Source organism: Kogia breviceps, chromosome 7 (genome assembly GCF_026419965.1).
Source record: "Kogia breviceps isolate mKogBre1 chromosome 7, mKogBre1 haplotype 1, whole genome shotgun sequence".
NCBI classification, from domain to species: Eukaryota; Metazoa; Chordata; class Mammalia; order Artiodactyla; family Physeteridae; genus Kogia; species Kogia breviceps.
In genome coordinates, this window is record NC_081316.1 from 62,313,062 (window position 1) to 62,332,085 (window position 19,024).

The 19,024-nt window shown below is 39.8% G+C and overlaps 1 protein-coding gene across 1 annotated transcript in view; it reads left to right on the forward strand.

Annotated features, from left to right (window-relative positions):
- The window catches only part of GAB2 (GRB2 associated binding protein 2), a 185,537-nt gene that overhangs the window by 96,844 nt on the left and 69,669 nt on the right, over positions 1–19,024 (forward strand). The gene's annotated exons all lie outside the window — the stretch shown is intronic.

Genomic DNA, 19,024 nt, shown 5'->3' on the forward strand with positions numbered 1-19,024 from the left:
ATCTTAGGTATTTGTGGAAAGAAGTAATGAATAAACAAATGTATTGAGGCAATATAAAAGCAATACAGTAAACAGTATCAAGTCATTAACACCCACTGCCTGGCCCAGGCCTGGCACAAAGCAGTAGCTCAGTGAAGATGTTGCATAAATTATTACTTTTAGTGTAATACATTTGCTATCCTAATCATGTGTTTGAAGCCTAGTTCAAACGCTTCCTCCTTTGTTAAACTGTTCTCATATCAAATATAAACTTTCCCACTTCTATACTCTAACAGAACTTTATAGGAAAGTTTATAACGTTTATATTCTTTATTTAGGGAAAGAAAAAAACCAGCCTTTCACTTCTGGTTCTCACAGCCACGCTGTCTGGCTTATCATCTTCATTTTATAGTTGAAGCTTGGTGATATGAAAGATCCCAAGTTCGTGCAGTTCATAAGTAGCAAAGCTGACCCCAAAACTTACTTTCAGCTATTAAATAGTTCCTATTGCAATATGTTACACAGGTGAATGTGTATTTTATTGAGTTGTGTTCACCACTGGAATAGAGGCGCTTTTACTCTAAGGACTGTCTCCTGCTGCTGCCTATGCTTCCCAGAGCTTCACATATAATACATGTTTGAAAGCAAAGTGCCAATTTTAACAGGGTCTTCAGTGCTGGAATTAAAGGGATGACCAATGGAAGAGTTTCATACAAAATCAGTGTAGAGAGAGACAAAGTTTGTGCTTATATAGAAAGCTCCCTAATGAGCCTTCTTAATTTTTTAAGATGGACTATAGGGCATACCCCTGCAGGTACTCTTTCTGATGGTTTGTACCACTGAATATGTCCTTTACCCTTTCCTGTACCTGAAGCTGCAGCTATAACACGTAGCACAAGACTCGAGAGAAGTGATGGTTGCATGCTGCAAGTCCTGGGCCACGGTCCTCCTCAGCTAACTGAGACTCATCACTATTAATATCTGGGTTTCTGTTAATACTTTCTTTTCACTGTGAGCTAATTTAAATCTTCTGTTCTCTAAGCTATTCTTTTTTTTTTTTTTTTCTTTTGCGGTATGCGGGCCTCTCACTACCGTGGCCTCTCCCCCTGCGGAGCACAGGCTCCGGACGCGCAGGCCCAGCGGCTGTGGCTCACGGGCCCAGCCGCTCCGCGACATGTGGGATCCTCCCGAACCGGGGCATGAACCCGTGTCCCCTGCATCAGCAGGCGGACTCTCAACCACTGCACCACCAGGGAAGCCCCTAAGCTATTCTTAACCACACATTCTCAGGCCTGGGCCTGATTCCCAACTAGAGATCATAACTCTCCATTTTGGCTTTTGTACTTCAGAAATAATAGGAATTCTGCCCCTATTGCTTCTCAGAGGAGAGGTGGAGCTCTATTGGAATTTGGGGTGGGACAATTCTTGGCTATGCAGGACTGCCCCATGCCTTGTTTGAGGTTAATATCCCTGTCCCCTGCCCTCTGATGCATGGAGTGCTCCCCAATCATTGTGACAACTTACCCCCCACCTCACACACACACACACACGCACACGCACACACACACACACACACACACACACACACACACATCTTTCCACATCCTGGAGGGTGCGATACTGCCACTGGCTGAAAGCCACTATAACCTCACACCTGTCTCTGCCACCTTGATCCCTGCTGACTGCAGTCTCTTTCCAAGGTGGAACTAGGACTGGGGATGTTCCCCTCTACATCTTGAGAAAAGAAGGTTCCTCAACTTCTCCAGAGCTCCCATTTTGTGGAGAGATAAATTAAGGCTCTGATACAAGGTCTCTTTGGGGATTGGGCTGCTGAGACCAATTGAATGTCACTGTTACTCTATCAAGACAGTTTTAAGCCACAAAACAGGTTTTTATTCTCTTAAAATCACATGAGGGTTGAGAGGCGAGGATGCTCAGGGAATGGGGAGTGACTGTTAATGAGTAAATGACTATGGGGTTTCCTTTGGGGTGGTGAACGTAGTCTGGAATTAGATAACGGTGATAGTCGCACAACCTTGTAAATATACTAAAAGTCACTGAATTGTACACTTTGGGGGTGACAGTTTGTACACTTTAAAGAGTGAATTCACATGTTATGTGAATCGTATCTCAGATTTCTTTTGTTGCATGAGTCTCCTGCTCTTTGTGTTTTTCCTGCCTAACATCCGGCTTCCCAAGCTTAAAACTTAAAAAATCTTACAGTTACGATTCGTTCCTCTCCTTTCCTTTCTATTTCTAATGGGTCACTGAAACCTAACTTCTAAGTAATTCTCAATACCCTTTTCTTTTTCTCTCTGTCCCACTACCAATGACCATACTCAAGCTCCCTTCGCTTGCCTGTACTATTGTACAGGCAAGCGAAGAGAGCTTGATTTCTCTCCTTGTCTTCAGACTCTGCCCACCTCCTCATCCTTGCAGATGCTTCCAATTACATATTCTACAACATTTTATTGTGAAATATAATACAATGCAAAGAAATGTATATAGCATACAGTTCAATGAAGGAAACACCCATATTATTACCACCCAGGCCAAAAAAATGACTGCACCTCAGAAACCCCTGTGTGTCCCTTCCCAATCATATCCTTCTTACTCCACCCCTGTCCCCCCTTCCAGGTATATAATGACTTCTGTGGTAATCACTTCCTTGCTTTCATTTATAGCTTTACCATGTGTATCCTTAAGCACTATGGTTAATTTTGTCTAGGTTTGAACTTTAAATGAAATCACATTTTCAACCTTGCTTTCTTCCCTCAATTTCATGTTTATAAGACTTTTCATGTTGTACGTAGTTCAATTAGATTTTCTTAAAACCTAGATCTGATCCTGTTTCTTCCCATCTCCTAGATGATAAGTCCACGCTCCTTGGTGTGTCTACATTCAGGGCTATCCATGATCTGATCTTAAACCTTTCTCTGCAGCCTCATTTGTGATGACCTCTCCCCCTACATCCTTTCCTGTAATCATACATAAGAACTTGCCATGTCCAGAAGATGCCATGTATTTAGATGCCTCCTTATGCTTAAAATACAGAATCTCTTCCTGCCTTTTCACCCTATATATTCTTTGACTCCTTTCTCAAGGTACAGTAAATCGGTCTCTTTTCTGTGTTCCATAATTATTACAATTCTTTATCCTTTTTAACACTGTCTGCATTAAGATTACAGATAGTGGTTATTGAGCATGCACAGTGAGCCAGGTGCTGAGATTGGATTGGTACTAAGTAGATGCTCAATAAATTTTACTTTCTTCCCCGCTTTGCACAGTGTATGTTCAATCCTGCAGTTGAATTCTTTGGGAATGACTGCATTCCACCTTTAAATCAGCAGTGTAAGAGATAGTAAACTACTTTACCTCCTCTGGAGCATCTTTCTGAAACCTTTCATGATAGTCGAATTTCTAGCTGTGGTGAGCAATCTCTCAGGTATTTGGAAGTTCCAAGAGGCTTTTGTGCCTAAAGAGGAATAACATCATCCTAATAGATGACATTAAACATTACTTGTTACTTACAGATTTGTTTAAATTGTCTTAATATAATTGCCGTTACAAGTTTAATTTGGCTGATTCTCTTGAATACATCAAAACCCTTAAATAGTAAATAAGACATATACAGTGGTTACAAACCTTATTTGTATACTTATGCTTCATCTTATTCTAAAACATCAACACCTTGGGCTTAATTAATTTCTTCATTATTTTTGTACTTACTTGCATGCTGCACTTATTTCGATATCATCCCAAGATTTAAGTTATAATTTTGACTTTCCCAGGCAAATAACCTTTTCCAGGGAAATAACCAGGAAACCACGTGACCAGAACAAAAAGTAAAAAGGAGCACTTTTTCAAATTGGCAAAGTCCTGCTATCCAGTTCTAAACTAACTGATCCTTGGTTGGGGTCCATGGCTTGGTTTCCTCAGTGTTTTAGATCCCTGCCACTGGTTATGAGGCCGAGCTTCATCTTTCTAGATAAACTTCAGTTGCTACATCAATACGACTTTTAGCTCATGCTTTCACATAGGTTTTATCTTCTTATAATCTAATTTCTTCCTTTGAAAGGAGGAAATTTTAGTCTCTTGCTTGGCCAGGGTTATAAAACACTGTCCAGTCATTATGCGATAGCGACCTGAATGTTACCATTATTCAGAACCTACTGCTTAGGCTTCAGTAAACACATCACTGCGATTAGTGATGCATATAGGAAAGTGGTGGTTCCAGACCCAGCAGCATCAACCAGCATCTTTTGATAAGTTGTTAGAAATGCAAGTTCTCAGACCCCACCCCAACCTCAGCCTTCTAGATCAGAAACTTCTAGATCAGAAACTCTGGGGGATGGGTCCCAGGCATCTGCATCTCAACGTGTCCTCTGGGTAATCCTGATGCATGCTAAAGTTTGGGAACCACTGCTAGAAGATGAGAGAATAGGAGTTCATGAAGTCAGCTCTGTTCTGCAAGCTTAAGTATTATCTGGGAACATTATGTTGGACCCTCATTCCATTGGGCTGGCCAAAAAGTTCGTTCGGTTAGTGAATACATTGTTCAATAAAATTCTTGGTGAAAATGAGTCTTATTTTTGCTTAAAACTGAACGAACTTTTTGGCCAACCCAATACTTGGTGAGTATTTGTGACCCCCAATGCTTTTTAACTGTTAGACAGCCCCCCTTTTGTGAGCTATTATGTATGACCACCAGTGCTGATCAGTCCTTCCTAGTCTTTCTGTAACTTCTACTTTTTCCTGTAATTCCTCCTTATTCATAGTTCCCTGTGTAGATTCTTTCTCTGCTTATACAGATAGAAACAGGCACACATCTATACTTTATATCAGCTATATTGTGTAATAGAAGAAAGTCCCCTGTATTGACTGCCCTTCTTATCAGAATCAATAAAAATACCAAAAAACACACAAAAACCCTATGATAGTCACCTTCCTTTTGTATAAAAAACTTTTGTACACTTTAATCCTTTGGATATTATGAACTCATATTTTCACAGCCTCAACTTTTAATCCTAAAATGTTACAACTTGGCCATTGGGAGTGCCTTTAAATCTAGTCCTTTTGACTTTAAATATCCTTGACATTTTCTTTGTGTGTTTTAAAGAACCCTTGCTTTTAATATTGAATAAACAGCACATTGAGACCTATCCTAATTTTTTTTATTCCACAACATGGAATCAACTCCCCTCCAAGAGTTCTGATTCCTCTGGTGGAGAATAACAAGGACCTACATCCAGGACTGCAGGTACACATGAGAGGTGGTGGTGTTCGCTGAGCACCCTTAGTGACTGAGTTAGAAAGTTATTTTTTCAAAGTTATGACTTTTATATGGTGCCACACCTAACTTTTCTTAGGGTGTGTGGTTTTACTGACCATTAAGACACTGTCTTACATAGACATCAGGAGATCATTTTAGTTACCTACTCTGGTCTTTTGCACTGAATTATGCCCAAATACAGGGGTGATGAGAAGCCCACGTCCCAAACAATTAGAAGATAAAGTTCATATTTGTACATAACGCTTTTTTAAAAACATATGTACCTTGCCTTATTTTTTCCTCTCCATAACCATGTGAGGTAGGTAGAGTTTGTTCCATTTTACAGATGAGGAAACTAAGGCTTACAGAGGTTAAGTGACTCATTGGGGTCACGCAGCTAGTAAGTGATGCCAGGAGTTTGAACTCACATCTTCACATTCTAAATCCTGTTTATTTTCCACTGTACCATGCATCTTTTCTGTCTCTGCCTTCCAGAAGCTTACAAAACACTTGTGCATCTGAAATAGCTAGGTAACATTCCTGATGAAACTTGGAGCTATTATAAACCAAGGACTGCTTACAAATAATCTCTACTTATAATCCTTTTAGAGAAATTTTCTGGTGTATTTTCACTCTATGTTGATATTTTAGAAAGTATATAGGTTTGGATTTGGTTGGGATTAATAAATTCTGTTATATTCCGGTTTATGGAAAGCTCTTTCAGTTCAGGGTTCAGTAAAGTTGAAGGTTCTAACAAAAATAAAGTGTGAAATTTCTGTAGAGCGCAGGCATGGTGAATAGGTATAGGGGTTTTAATACAGGGGTATGCATTCTAGATATTAAACTGCTGGACTTGATTCTGTATTTTTTACTGCTACAGTGGAACATTATTTGCTCAGAGAAGGATTAAGGTCAGAAATGGTTTGTTTCAATCATAGAGTTTTATTTAGAAAGGCACCGGGGTTAAGCCTGGGAGATACTTGAGGAAGGCGTAGCTCCCCAGTTGGAATCTGCAAACTTTTGTCCTGAAGTCATGGAAGAAACTTGAGACTTTGGGAGAGTTTCTAGGGCCCCAGAGAGCCCTATGTCACAAAGTCAGGGTGCCTGAAGATGGAAAATTATCTAAGAGCTGAGTGTCAATTCTAATATTTATTCGGCTGCGTTGTTCACGCAGACGCAGGTAGAGAGGGTACCTAGAAATAAATGGAATAGGTGGGTTTTACTTCTTAAGATGGAAAGGTCCTGGTTCTTCTATTTCCAGAAGTGGTCAGCACACACTTCCACACACGGAGACAGCTCTGAATCAGCTAAGTGACCAATAGTAGCTTGTAAAGTAATAAGGCTTCAGGGCACCAGAGCCCCAGTGTGCCACCCCCCCTTCCCTGTGGAATGCTCTGTACCACATTCAGGATTCATTCCTATCCTCAACTCCCATCTCTCCCATCAGTCTTACATCTTAAAGTAAATATAAGTTGTTGTAGACCACGGCTAGGAAATTTTTGCAATTTAAGAGATAGGTTGTATATGTATATCAGGTCACCACGTATATCAGGTACACTTTAAATATCTTAAATTTTATGTCTTTATACCTCAATAAAGCTGAAAAAAATTAACTCCCCAAAATTTTATTTATTTATTTATTTTTTTACATTAGATCCCCAGAATTTATTCATCTTATAATTGGACGTTTATATTCTTTGACCAGCATCACCCATTTCCTCCACTCCTAACCCCCTGCCCCTGGCAATCACCAATCTCTTCTTTCTTAGTTTTTTTTTAGATTCCACATATAAGTGATATAAATCATATGCTAACCTTTTTTTTTATTGTACACTTTTGCCAAACCACTCCCTATTTCTTCCACCCCTGAGCCCCTAGCAACCACTTTTCTACTTTCTGTCTGAGCTTGCCTTCTTTTTAAATTAAAAATTGCAGATATAAATAATACCATGCAGTATTTGTCTTTCTCTGTTTTATTTAACTTAGCATAATGCCCTCAAGGTCCATCCATGTTGCCACAAATGACAGGATTTCCTTCTTTTCTATGGTTAAATTATAATCCATTTTGTATATGTGTGTGTGTGTGTGTGTGTGTGTGTGTGTGTGTGTGTGTGTGTGTGTGTGTATACATATATATACATGTACCACATTTTCTTTATTCATCTGTCAGTGGTCATTTGGGTGGATTCCATACTTTAGCTATTATGAATAATGAACATGGGGGTACAGATACCTTTTTAAGTTAGTGATTTCTTTTTTCTTTTTCTTTTTTTTTTTTTTTTTTATGGATACCCAGAAGTAGAATTGCTTTCTGGGTCATGCAGTAGTACTGTTTTTAATTTCTTGAGAAACCTTCACACTGTTTTCCATAGTGGCTGTACCAATTTACTTTCCTACCAACAGTGTACTATGGGTTGCTTTTTCTCTACATCCTTGCGGACACTTGTTATCTCTTATTTTTTTTTTTTTTAACATCTTTATTTGAGTATAACTGTTTTACAATAGAGTGTTAGTTTCTCCTTTACAACAAAGTGAATCAGTTATACATATACATATGTTCCCATAACTCTTCCCTCTTGTGTCATCCTCCCTCCCACCCTCCCTATCCCACCCCTCTAGGTGGTCACAAAGCACAGAGGTGAACTCCCTGTGATATGCTGCAGCTTCCCACTAGCTATCTAATTTATATTTGGTAGTGTGTATATGTCCCTGCCACTCTCTCACATCGTCACAGCTTACCCTTCCCCCTCCCCATATCCTCAAGTCCATGCTCTAGTAGGTCTGTGTTTTATTCCCATCCTACCACTAATCTCTTCATGACATTTTTTTTTTTTTTAGATTCCATATATATGTGTTAGCATACGGTATTTGTTTTTATCCTTCTGACTTACTTCACTCTGTATGACAGTTTCCAGGTCTATCCACCTCATTACAAATAACTCAGTTTCATTTCTTTTTATGGCTGAGTAATATTCCATTGTATATATGTGCCGCATCTTCCTTATCCATTCATCTGTTGATGGACACTTAGGTTGCTTCCATGTCCTGGCTATCGTAAATAGAGCTGCAATAAACATTTTGGTACATGACTCTTTTTGAATTATGGTTTTCTCAGGGTATATGCCCAGTAGTGGGATTGCTGGGTCATATGGTAGTTCTATTTGTAGTTTTTTAAGGAACCTCCATACTGTTCTCCATAGTGGCTGTATCATTTTACATTCCCACCAGCAGTGCAAGAGTGTTCCCTTTTCTCCACACCCTCTCCAGCATTTATTGTTTCTAGAGTTTTTGATGATGGCCAATCTGACCAGTGTGAGATGATATCTCATTGTAGTTTTGATTTGCATTTCTCTAATGATTAATGATGTTGAGCATTCTTTCATGTGTTTGTTGGCAATCTGTATATCTTCTTTGGAGAAATGTCTGTTTAGTTCTTCTGCCCATTTTTGGATTGGGTTGTTTGTTTTTTTGTTATTGAGGTGCATGAGTTGCTTATAAATTTTGGATACTAATCCTTTGTCAGTGGCTTCATTTGCAAATATTTTCTCCCATTCTGAGAGTTGTCTTTTGGTCTTGTTTATGGTATCCTTTGCTGTGCAAAAGCTTTTAAGTTTCATTAGATCCCATCTGTTTATTTTTGTTTTTATTTCCATTTCTCTAGGAGATGGTTCAAAAAGGATCTTGCTGTGATTTATGTCTTAGAGTGTTCTGCCTATGTTTTCCTCTAAGAGTTTGATAGTGTCTGGCCTTACCTTTAGGTCTTTAACCAATTTGAGTTTATTTTTGTGTATGGTGTTAGTGAGTGTTCTAATTTGATACTTTTACATGTACCTGTCCAGTTTTCCCAGCACCACTTATTGAAGAGGCTGTCTTTTCTCCACTGTATATCCTTCCCTCCTTTATCAAAGATAAGGTGACCCTATGTGTGTGGGTTTATCTCTGGGCTTTCTATGCTGTTCCATTGATCTATATTTCTGTTTTTATGCCAGTACCATACTGTCTTGATTACTGTAGCCTTGTAGTATAGTCTGAAGTCAGGGAGCCTGATTCCTCCAGCCCCATTTTTCGTTCTCAAGATTGCTTTGGCTATTCGGGGTCTTTTGGGTTTCCATACAAATTGTGAAATTTTTTGTTCTAGTTCTGTAAAAAATGCCCATGGTAGTTTGATAGGGATTGCATTGAATCTGTAGATTGCTTTGGGTCGTAGAGTCATTTTCACAATGTTGATTCTTCCAATCCAAGAACATGGTATATCTCTCCATGTATTTGTGTCATCTTTAATTTCTTTCATCAGTGTCTTATAGTTTTCTGCATACAGGTCTTTAGTCTCCTTAGGTAGGTTTATTCCTAGATATTTTATTCTTTTTGTGGCAGTGGTAAACGGGAGTGTTTTCTTAATTTAACTCTCAGGTTTTTCATCATTAGTGTATAGGAATGTCAGAGATTTCTGTGCATTAATTTTGTATCCTGCTACTTTACCAAATTATTGATTAGCTCTAGTAGTTTTCTGGTAGCATATTTGGGATTCTCTATGTATAGTATCATGTCATCTGCAAACAGTGACAGCTTTACTTCTTCTTTTCCAATTTGGATTCCTTTTATTTCCTTTTCTTCTCTGATTGCTGTGGCTAGAACTTCCAAAACTATGTTGAATAAGAGTGGTGAGAGTGGGCAACCTTGTCTTGTTCCTGATCTTAGTGGAAATGGTTTCAGTTTTTCACCATTGAGGATGATGTTGGCCTGGGTTTGTCATATATGGCGTTTATTATGTTGAGGAAAGTTCCCTCTATGCCTGCTTTCTGCAGGGTTTTTATCATAAATGGGTGTTGAATTTTGTCAAAAGCTTTCTCTGCATCTATTGAGATGATCGTATGGTTTTTCTCCTTCAGTTTGTTGATATGGTGTGTCATGTTGATTGATTTGCATATATTGAAGAATCCTTGCATTCCTGGGATAAACCCCACTTGATCATGTTGTATGATCCTTTTAATGTGCTGTTGGATTCTGTTTGCTAGTATTTTGTTGACGATTTCTGCATCTATGTTCATCAGTAATATTGGCCTGTAGTTTCCTTTCTTTGTGACGTCTTTGTCTGTTTTTGGTATCAGGGTGATGGTGGTCTCAAAGAATGAGTTTGGGAGTGTTCCTCTGCTATCTTTTGGAAGAGTTTGAGAAGGATAGGTGTTAGCTCTTCTCTAAATGTTTGATAGAATTCGCCTGTGAAGCCATCTGGTCCTGGGCTTTTGTTTGTTGGAAAATTTTGAATCACAGTTTCAATTTCAGTGCTTGTCTGTTCATATTTTCTATTTCTTCCTGGTTCAGTCTCGGCAGGTTGTGCATTTCTAAAAATTTGTCCATTTCTTCCAGGTTGTCCATTTTATTGGTATAGAGTTGCTTGCAGTAATCTCTCATAATCGTTTGTATTTCTGCAGTGTCAGTTGTTACTTCTCCTGTTTCATTTCTAATTCTATTGATTTGAGTCTTCTCCCTTTTTTTCTTGATGAGTCTGGCTAATGATTTATCAATCTTGTTTATCTTCTCAAAGAACCAGCTTTTAGTTTTATTGATCTTTGCTATTATTTCCTTCATTTCTTTTTCATTTATTTCTGATCTGATCTTTATGATTTCTTTCCTTCTGCTAAATGTGGGCATTTTTTGTTCTTCTTTCTCTAATTGCTTTAGGTGCAAGATTAGGTTGTTTAGTGTGTGTGTGTGTGTGTGTGTGTGTGTGTGTGTGTGTGTGTGTGTGTGTGTTGTATGCGGGCCTCACCGTTGTGGCCTCTCCCATTGCGGAGCACAGGCTCCGGACGTGCCGGCTCAGCAGCCATGGCTCACGGGCCCAGCCGCTCCGTGGCATGTGGGATCTTCCTGGACCAGGGCATGAACCAGCGTCCCCTGCATCGGCAGGCGGATTCTCAACCACTGCGCCACCAGGGAAGCCCTAAGTTGTTTATTTGAGATGTTTCCTGTTTCTTAAGGTAGGATTGTATTGCTATAAACTTCCCTCTTAGAACTGGTTTTGCTGCATCCCATAGGTTTTGGGTCATTGTGTCTCCATTGACATTTGTTTCTAGGTATTTTTTTATTTCCTCTTTGATTTCTTCAGTGATCGCTTCATTAAGTAGTGTATTGTTTAGCATCCATGTGTCTTTATACCTCAATAAAGCTGAAAAAAATTAACCAAAAAACAATTTTTTTAACATAAAAAAATTTTTTTAAAGATAGGACTCATTTTAGAATGAAAGGCTTTGGGTTCTATCTTTTAAAAATAGTATGACAATAAATGGCATGGTATAAAGGAAACTTGGATTCTTTTAGCTCTGTGTGAGTTTATCAGGTCATTTCTATTTTCTGGATGAACATTCCTTGATCTACAAAATGATGATGATGATCCCTTTCTTGCTTTCTTCATAAGACAATTTCGAAAATACAAAAGATTTGTACTCTGAGAGCCTATCAGTACTGGGTCCTCCGCCAGCATATTCAGTTCAGCTGTTGCTTTCTGAAGGGGAAGATGAGCATGGTCCCTGCCCTTCCAGAGTGTTTCCCATGTGCATTCGAGTAGAATCTTAAAGGGTTAGTAGTATTTGACAGGGAACACCTCAAGAGCACACAATTGTGCGGCTTCTTGGGTTAAAATACTTTATTCTGCCTGGAGTCTAGGATGTTTGTGGGAATAAGATTGGACAGAGGGAAAGGCATAGAAGGCAATTACAGGAAGCAGTTTGGGACCAAATGAAAGAAGGTCCTCAACTATTATCCTGATTAGTTTGGACTTAGTACTGTAGGCCCATGCCTTCCAAAATTTTTTATATCATATCACAAAAAAATAGCATTTTAATGTCAGACTGCAGGTAGCTTGTGGCCAGAAGAGACTGGGCCAAGGACTTCAGCTTTCTTAGGGCTGGAGTAATCAAAACCTTTCAATAACTTGGCACACACTCTCACTGGTTGAAAAGTGCTGCTAGGCAATAGGAGCCTAGTTAACAAACTTTAGGAAAATTCTCTCTTTTTCAATTTCTCCAGAGTCCCAGACTATAATGTGACTTCAACTCTTTAGATTCCTGCATTAGAACTAGATCTCAGTGGAAATAGAATACACACAAAATGGACCAGCCCATTACTATAGTCTGCAGATATTAAAAGATAATAGAAGATTAGTAGTTGCTAGGGTCTAGGAAGAAGGGGGACTGAATAGTGGCTGATAATGGGTACAGGATAGTTTTGGGGGAGATTATATTGTTTGGGAATTAGCAGTGATGGTTGTCTAACATTGTGAATATACTAAAAAATAATTGAATTGTACACTTTAAAAGGGTGACTTTTATGATATGTGATTTATATCTCAATTTTTTAAAAAAGGATAATAGAATATTATTAACAGCTTTGCCTGAATAAATTTGTTAACTTATATGCTATGACAAATTCTGTGAAAGACACATATTGTCAAAGCTGACACAGAAGAAAGTAAAATTCCAAATAGCCCTGTATCTATTTTAAAAATTAACCTATAATTTAAAACCTCCCACAAAGAAAACTCCAGGCCTGATGGCTTCTCTGTTGAATTCTAAGGAGGAAATGGTATCATGTCAATTTCTTTATAGATTGATCTCTAGATTCAATGCAATCCCAATCAAAATCTCAGCATTTTGGTTTTTGTTGCTGTTATTGTTTATGGTAGAAATTGACAGGCTGATTCTAAAGTTTTTATGGAGATGCAAAGGAACTAGAATAATTGAAACAACTTTGAAAGAGATGAAAAAAGTTGAAGGACTCACATTACCTAATTTCGAGACTTATTGTACAACTGCAATAATCAAAACAGGGTAGTCTTGGCAGAAGTATATATAGAGAGAGATCAATTGAACACAATAGAAAGTCTAGAAATAGACCTATATCCATTTGGTCACTGATTTTCAACAAAACTGTCAAGACAGTTTGATAAAGAAAGGGTACTTCTTTTCAACAAACACTGCTGGAATAGCTGTATATTCATGTGGAAAAACATGGACCGTGATCCCTACCTCACTCTGACCCAAAATGGATCATAGACGTAAACATAAAAATTAAAGTTATAAAACTTCTACAAGAAAATGAAGCAGGGCTTCCCTGGTGGCACAGTGGTTGAGAATCTGCCTGCCGATGCAGGGGACACGGGTTAGTGTCCTGGTCCGGGAAGATCCCACATGCCGCGGAGCGCCTGGGCCCATGAGCCACGGCTGCTGAGCCTGCGCGTCCGGAGCCTGTGCTCCGCAAAGGGAGAGACCACAACAGTGAGAGGCCCGCGTACCGCAAAAAAAAAGAAAAGAAAAGAAAATGAAGCAGAAAATCTTTCTGACCTTGAGGTAGACAGAGCTGACAAGAAATATAAGACATAAAAAAGTCTGGGGCTTCCCTGGTGGTGCAGTGGTTGAGAATCTGTGTGCCCCGGTCCGGGAAGATCCCACATGCCGCGGAGCGGCTGGGCCCGTGAGCCATGGCCACTGAGCCTGCACGTCCGGAGCCTGTGCTCCGCAACGGGAGAGGCCACAGCAGGGAGAGGCCCGTGTACAGAAAAAAAAAAAAAAAAAAAGTCTGAACTATTTAAAAATGATAAATTGGACAAAATTAAAGACATTTGCTCTTTAAAAGACACCATTAAAAAAGTGATAAAGCAAGCCACAGACTGGGAAAAAATATTCTCCATACATATGTCTGACAAAGGACTGTATCCAAAATATATACAAAGAACTCTTAAAACTCAATAATAAAGCAAAAAACTCAATTTAAAAATGGGCAAGGGCTTCCCTGGTGGCGCAGTGGTTGAGAATCCGCCTGCCGATGCAGGGGACACGGGTTCGTGCCCCGGTCCGGGAAGATCCCACATGCCGCAGAGTGGCTGGGCCCGTGAGCCATGGCCGCTGAGCCCGCGCGTCCGGAACCTGCGCTCTGCAATGGGAGAGGCCACAACAGTGAGAGGCCCGCGTACCACAAAAAAAAAAAAAAAAAAAAATGGGCAAAAGATTTGAACAGACATTACAAAAGAAGATAAAGAAGCAATAAGAACATGGAAGGATGCTCAACATCATTAGTCATCAGGGAAATGCAAATTAAAACCACAATGAGATGCCACTACACACTCACTAGATTGGCTGTAATGGCTAAGTGTTGTAGAAAAACTACAATGTTCACAGATTGCTGGTGGGAATGCAAAAATGGACAACCACTTTGGAAGACAGTTTGGCAGTTTCTTATAAAATTAAGCATATACTTACCATGTGACCCAACCATTCTACTTCTAGGTATTTACCCAAGAGAAATGAAAACATGTTCACAAAAAGACTTATACATGATAGTTCATGGCTGCTTTATTTATAATAGCCCCAAACTGGAAACAATGTAACTGTCCAGTAATAGGTGAACGGTAAGCAAATATGGTAACTCCTTAAGATGTTATACTATCAGCAGTTAAAATCAGCAGTTAAAACCTGATTCATGCAGCAATCTGGATGAATCATAAAACTTTATGTTGTACGTAAGAAGCCAGGCACAAAAGAATATTTACTGTATGATTCTGTTTCTGTGATACTCTAGAGAAGACAGATCTAATTTATAGTGATAGAAAGCAGATCATTTATTGCCTGGGGCCAGGTGGAGTGGGGATTAATCTGGAAATGGCACAAGGGAATGCCTTGGGGTGATGGAAATGTTCTGTCTTGATTGTGGTGGTGGTTATATGGATAGTGTATACATTCATCCTAACCCATCTGCCTGAAGTCTTAAAATGGGTGAATTTTGCATATAAATTATATACCTCTGTAATGTTGACTTTTAAAAAACAAGGTGGAAAAAAAGGAAGCATTAGCCCAGAGGTCATTCTTCTAATGCTATATACTGACTTATAAATTAAACAAAAGCCTTTCCAATAAATCATATGGAGGTTGTGGAATAGCCTCTATACGGGAATGTTTTTCAGATATACGTAGTTCAGGCAGCTGGATAGATGTAAATGAGGCCTCCCAGGAGGCAAACAGGGCATTTATTTGAGCACCTGAATTAATCTTTGGAATTAGGTTCAGTTTCTCCTTCCATCCTTTGGATTATTTCCCTGCTTTTATATTGAGTGCTGTGATTAGGTAAGGAAGCCACGCTCCAAAAGGGCCCCACTCCCAGTTCATCTTGTACCTTAGAAGTAGCTTTTCCTGTATTTGCTCATAACCAGCCAGTTCCAGAAAGCACTGGATTTTATACTCTTATTCATGTATATTCACAATCTGAGTACCTTAGGGAGAGTCACTCTAGTACAAGGGGCAGGAAGCCCTACTTGACATTTCCAACCCTTTGTCTTTTCCTGGGGTCTTAAAATGTCAGAAAATGAAGGTAAGTTGGAGATCCACAAAATCAACGCTTGTGCTTTATAAATGGGGAAACTGTGGCTCAGAGCAGAAAAGTGGTTTCCCCCCTGCCCAGCTAACTGCCTAGAGACAGAGCTGGAAGTACAACCCAGATCTCCATGATCCACTTCTTCCTCCAGTGCAACTCACTAAATTATAACTGCATTTTATCAACCATCGTGAACAATGTAGTTCAGTGTTGCTCAAAATGGGGTTCTTGGACATTGTGTAGTAGAGTCATTTGGGGTTTGTATCCCTGGACCCCACTCTAGACCTGCTGAGTCTGAATCTCTATTGAGACTGGGACCCGGGAACATCTACGTTTAAACAGGTGTCTCAGTGATCCTGATGCACAGGAAAGTTTTAAATACCACTGTTGTTTAAGAAAGTGTGGAACCAGGTCTTTAGGGAAGCCAAAGCCCGCTGAGTCTTCGGCTCTTTCATTACTTGGCGTTGGGGAGGTAGATGAGAGCAGACTTTGTCCTAGAGGAAAGGAAACAATTTAACTATATTTGTGGGCATTATTTGTCTACCCTTCCCCCAACTTTGCCCTGATTTTCCCTGGTAACCTTCACTTAATTCAGTGCTTTAAATACAACTTAGAGCATTCAAGGACGTGAAAGGGAGGTCCTTCTGCGAAATGAGAAATGACCTTTGTTTCTCCAAAATGCAAAGGGTTGGCAATGATTCATTTGTTGTTTTGTCAATGGGAGAGGTAATTTCACTAATGGATTCCCTGAGTCCTCTGCAGAAAGATTGACCTGGTCTTTGGGGAATCAGTCTGGAATTCAGTCAATGTAATCACTGATACAAGGCTCTTTCATTTCCCAGATTGTGACCCTCTCCCTCTCACGCATGTCAACTTCATTTTACCCCTTTGTTTAGGATGCAGTAGAGACAGAGTGGGTAGCATGCACTATGAGAGGTTGTCAGAGGGATGTGGCTGTGGTTCCCTTCCCCACCATAAGTCATAGTACAACACCTGCTTGCTCAAGCTGGAATCTTGGAGTTTTTCTTTATTCTTCCTTCTCCCATATCCCCCATATTCAGTTCATTACCAGGGTCAGCCATTTCAGCCTCTGAAATAGATCTTGAAGGTATATGTCCTTTGCCACTGTCCTGATCCAGATGCCATTATTTCTTAGTTGTCTATCTGAGCTCCCTACTCATGCTCTTTCCGCCTTCACTTCATTTGCTACAAGCCAGAATGATCCTTTAAGAAATGTAAATGTGGGGCTTCCCTGGTGGCACAGTGGTTGAGAGTCCGCCTGCTGATGCAGGGGACACGAGTTTGTGCCCCGGTCCGGAAGATCCTGCATGCCACGGAGCGGCTGGGCCAGTGAGCCATGGCCGCTGAGCCTACGCATCCGGAGCCTGTGCTCCGCAACGGGAGAGGCCACAGCAGAGAAAGGCCCACGTACTGCAAAGAAAAAAAAAAAAAAGAAATGTAAATGTGACAAAATGTAAAACCATTTAGCGGTCTCATGCTCTATTTCTTTATTTAAAAATACAGAAGTGCATGGATTAAAGTATGAAAGTTCCCTTATACTCTTATATACCCAACTCTCCTTCACAGGAAACCATTGCTAACAGTTTGAAATGCTTTTCTGAGCATTTGTAAGACGCTGTGTGCATGTGTATACTATATATGTATACTGTAAATACACATATATATGTAGTGGTGTGCATATGTATGTATCCATAAACATACAGGGTTTTTAATATAAGTAGGATTGTACTACATTGTTCTTGTTTGTATCTTCAGTTGCTAATATCAGTTTTTTTGATTACGCCCCTATTGAGGGATCTTGTTCTATTTAAGATAAAAGCTACACTTCATAAAATGGCCTTCAAGGCTTCATTATGATCTGTCCCTGCTTTGTCCTTCTGATACTTTCCACTGTGCTCACTATGCTCCAGCCATGCCCTGCTGTCAGGTCCTACCACGAGCCAAGCTTCCTCCTCAGGGCTTTAGCACATGTAGCTCTCTCTACCTGGGCTGCTCCGCTAGGTACATGACAGTCGTTCCAACCTGGTGGACTGGGTCCTTAACAAAGCACACACTCACTCACACCAAGCATTACTTATGCAGTGAATAAGTGTTTTACATATGTTTATACTTTAAAAAAAATGTAGATATTGTGATTAGCAAAATAATTGAGTTAGTGAATTCCTCGCAGCTTTTATTTATTAGTTAACAAATACTAAAATGTATATTATTGTTCTATGAGGGAATGCTCAAATTTTTAATTTTGCATTAATATTTGATATTGAGAACGCTAACCTACAGAAAATACATAAAACTCAGCATGTGAAGCCTTTCTTAAAATAGCCCCAAATCACTCTTCTAGACTTCCTTTCAGTGATTGCCTTTCCATGGTTTTTTATCTTCCTTCCTTCAGCTTCACAAACTTAGCTTTACTATTTGAACACACCAAGCTTTTTCTTATATAATCGATACTCCTGTTCAGAGATTCCAGCCTCCATATTTGAGAATTCACCTGCTTATTAAAATTTATTTGTAACCCCAAAGCCAGTACTCACAGCTCTTTCAAGGTCAGTCACAGACATGCAATATGCAGAGCAGTGAAAAGTCTGAGCTCCCCATGTACGTGTTCCACGCTGAGACAGAACAAAGCCACACTCTGCCTTCTTGTTTCAGTTTACCCTGCAAACTAGTGCCCCTTCCTCTAATGCCATGTTTTTCACGTGTTTGTGCTTTTTTGTTTGATGATTTCACTATTTAAAATGCCCCCAAGCAGAGTGCTGAACTACTGTCTATAGCTCCTAAGCACAAGATCATCATGTACCTCTTGGAGGAAACACGTGTTATTTAAACTTCATCCAGACTTGAGTTATAGTGCTGTTTGTTAGCTGCGAGTTCAGTATTAATGAATCAGCAGTATATATTAAATAAGGTGTCTTGGGCTTCCCTGGTGGCGCAGTGGTTGAGAATCCGCCTGCCGATGCAGGGGACACGGGTTCGTGCCCCGGTCCGGGAAGATCCCACATGCTTCAGAGCGGCTGGGCCCGTGAGCCATGGCCGCTGAGCCTGCGCGTCCGGAGCCTGTGCTCCGCAATGGGAGAGGCCACAACAGTGAGAGGCCCGCGAACCACAAAAATATATATATATATAAGGTGTCTTTACACAGAAACAGACATAAAACAAGATTATGTATGGATTGGTTGACAAAAATATTTTGGCCAGAGTCTTGCAGGAACCTAACCCTGAATTTCCTCTAAGAGAAAGGATTCAGTATTTGCTAATTCAGTGTTTGTGGTGACTTTTTAGACCATAACTACTGTGAATAATGAGAGTTAACTGTACTCGCATTATTCTCTTTTCCTGAAAAGTTCCTCCTCCAGTATTTTTTCTTCAGTTAGCAAAACTCCTCTCATC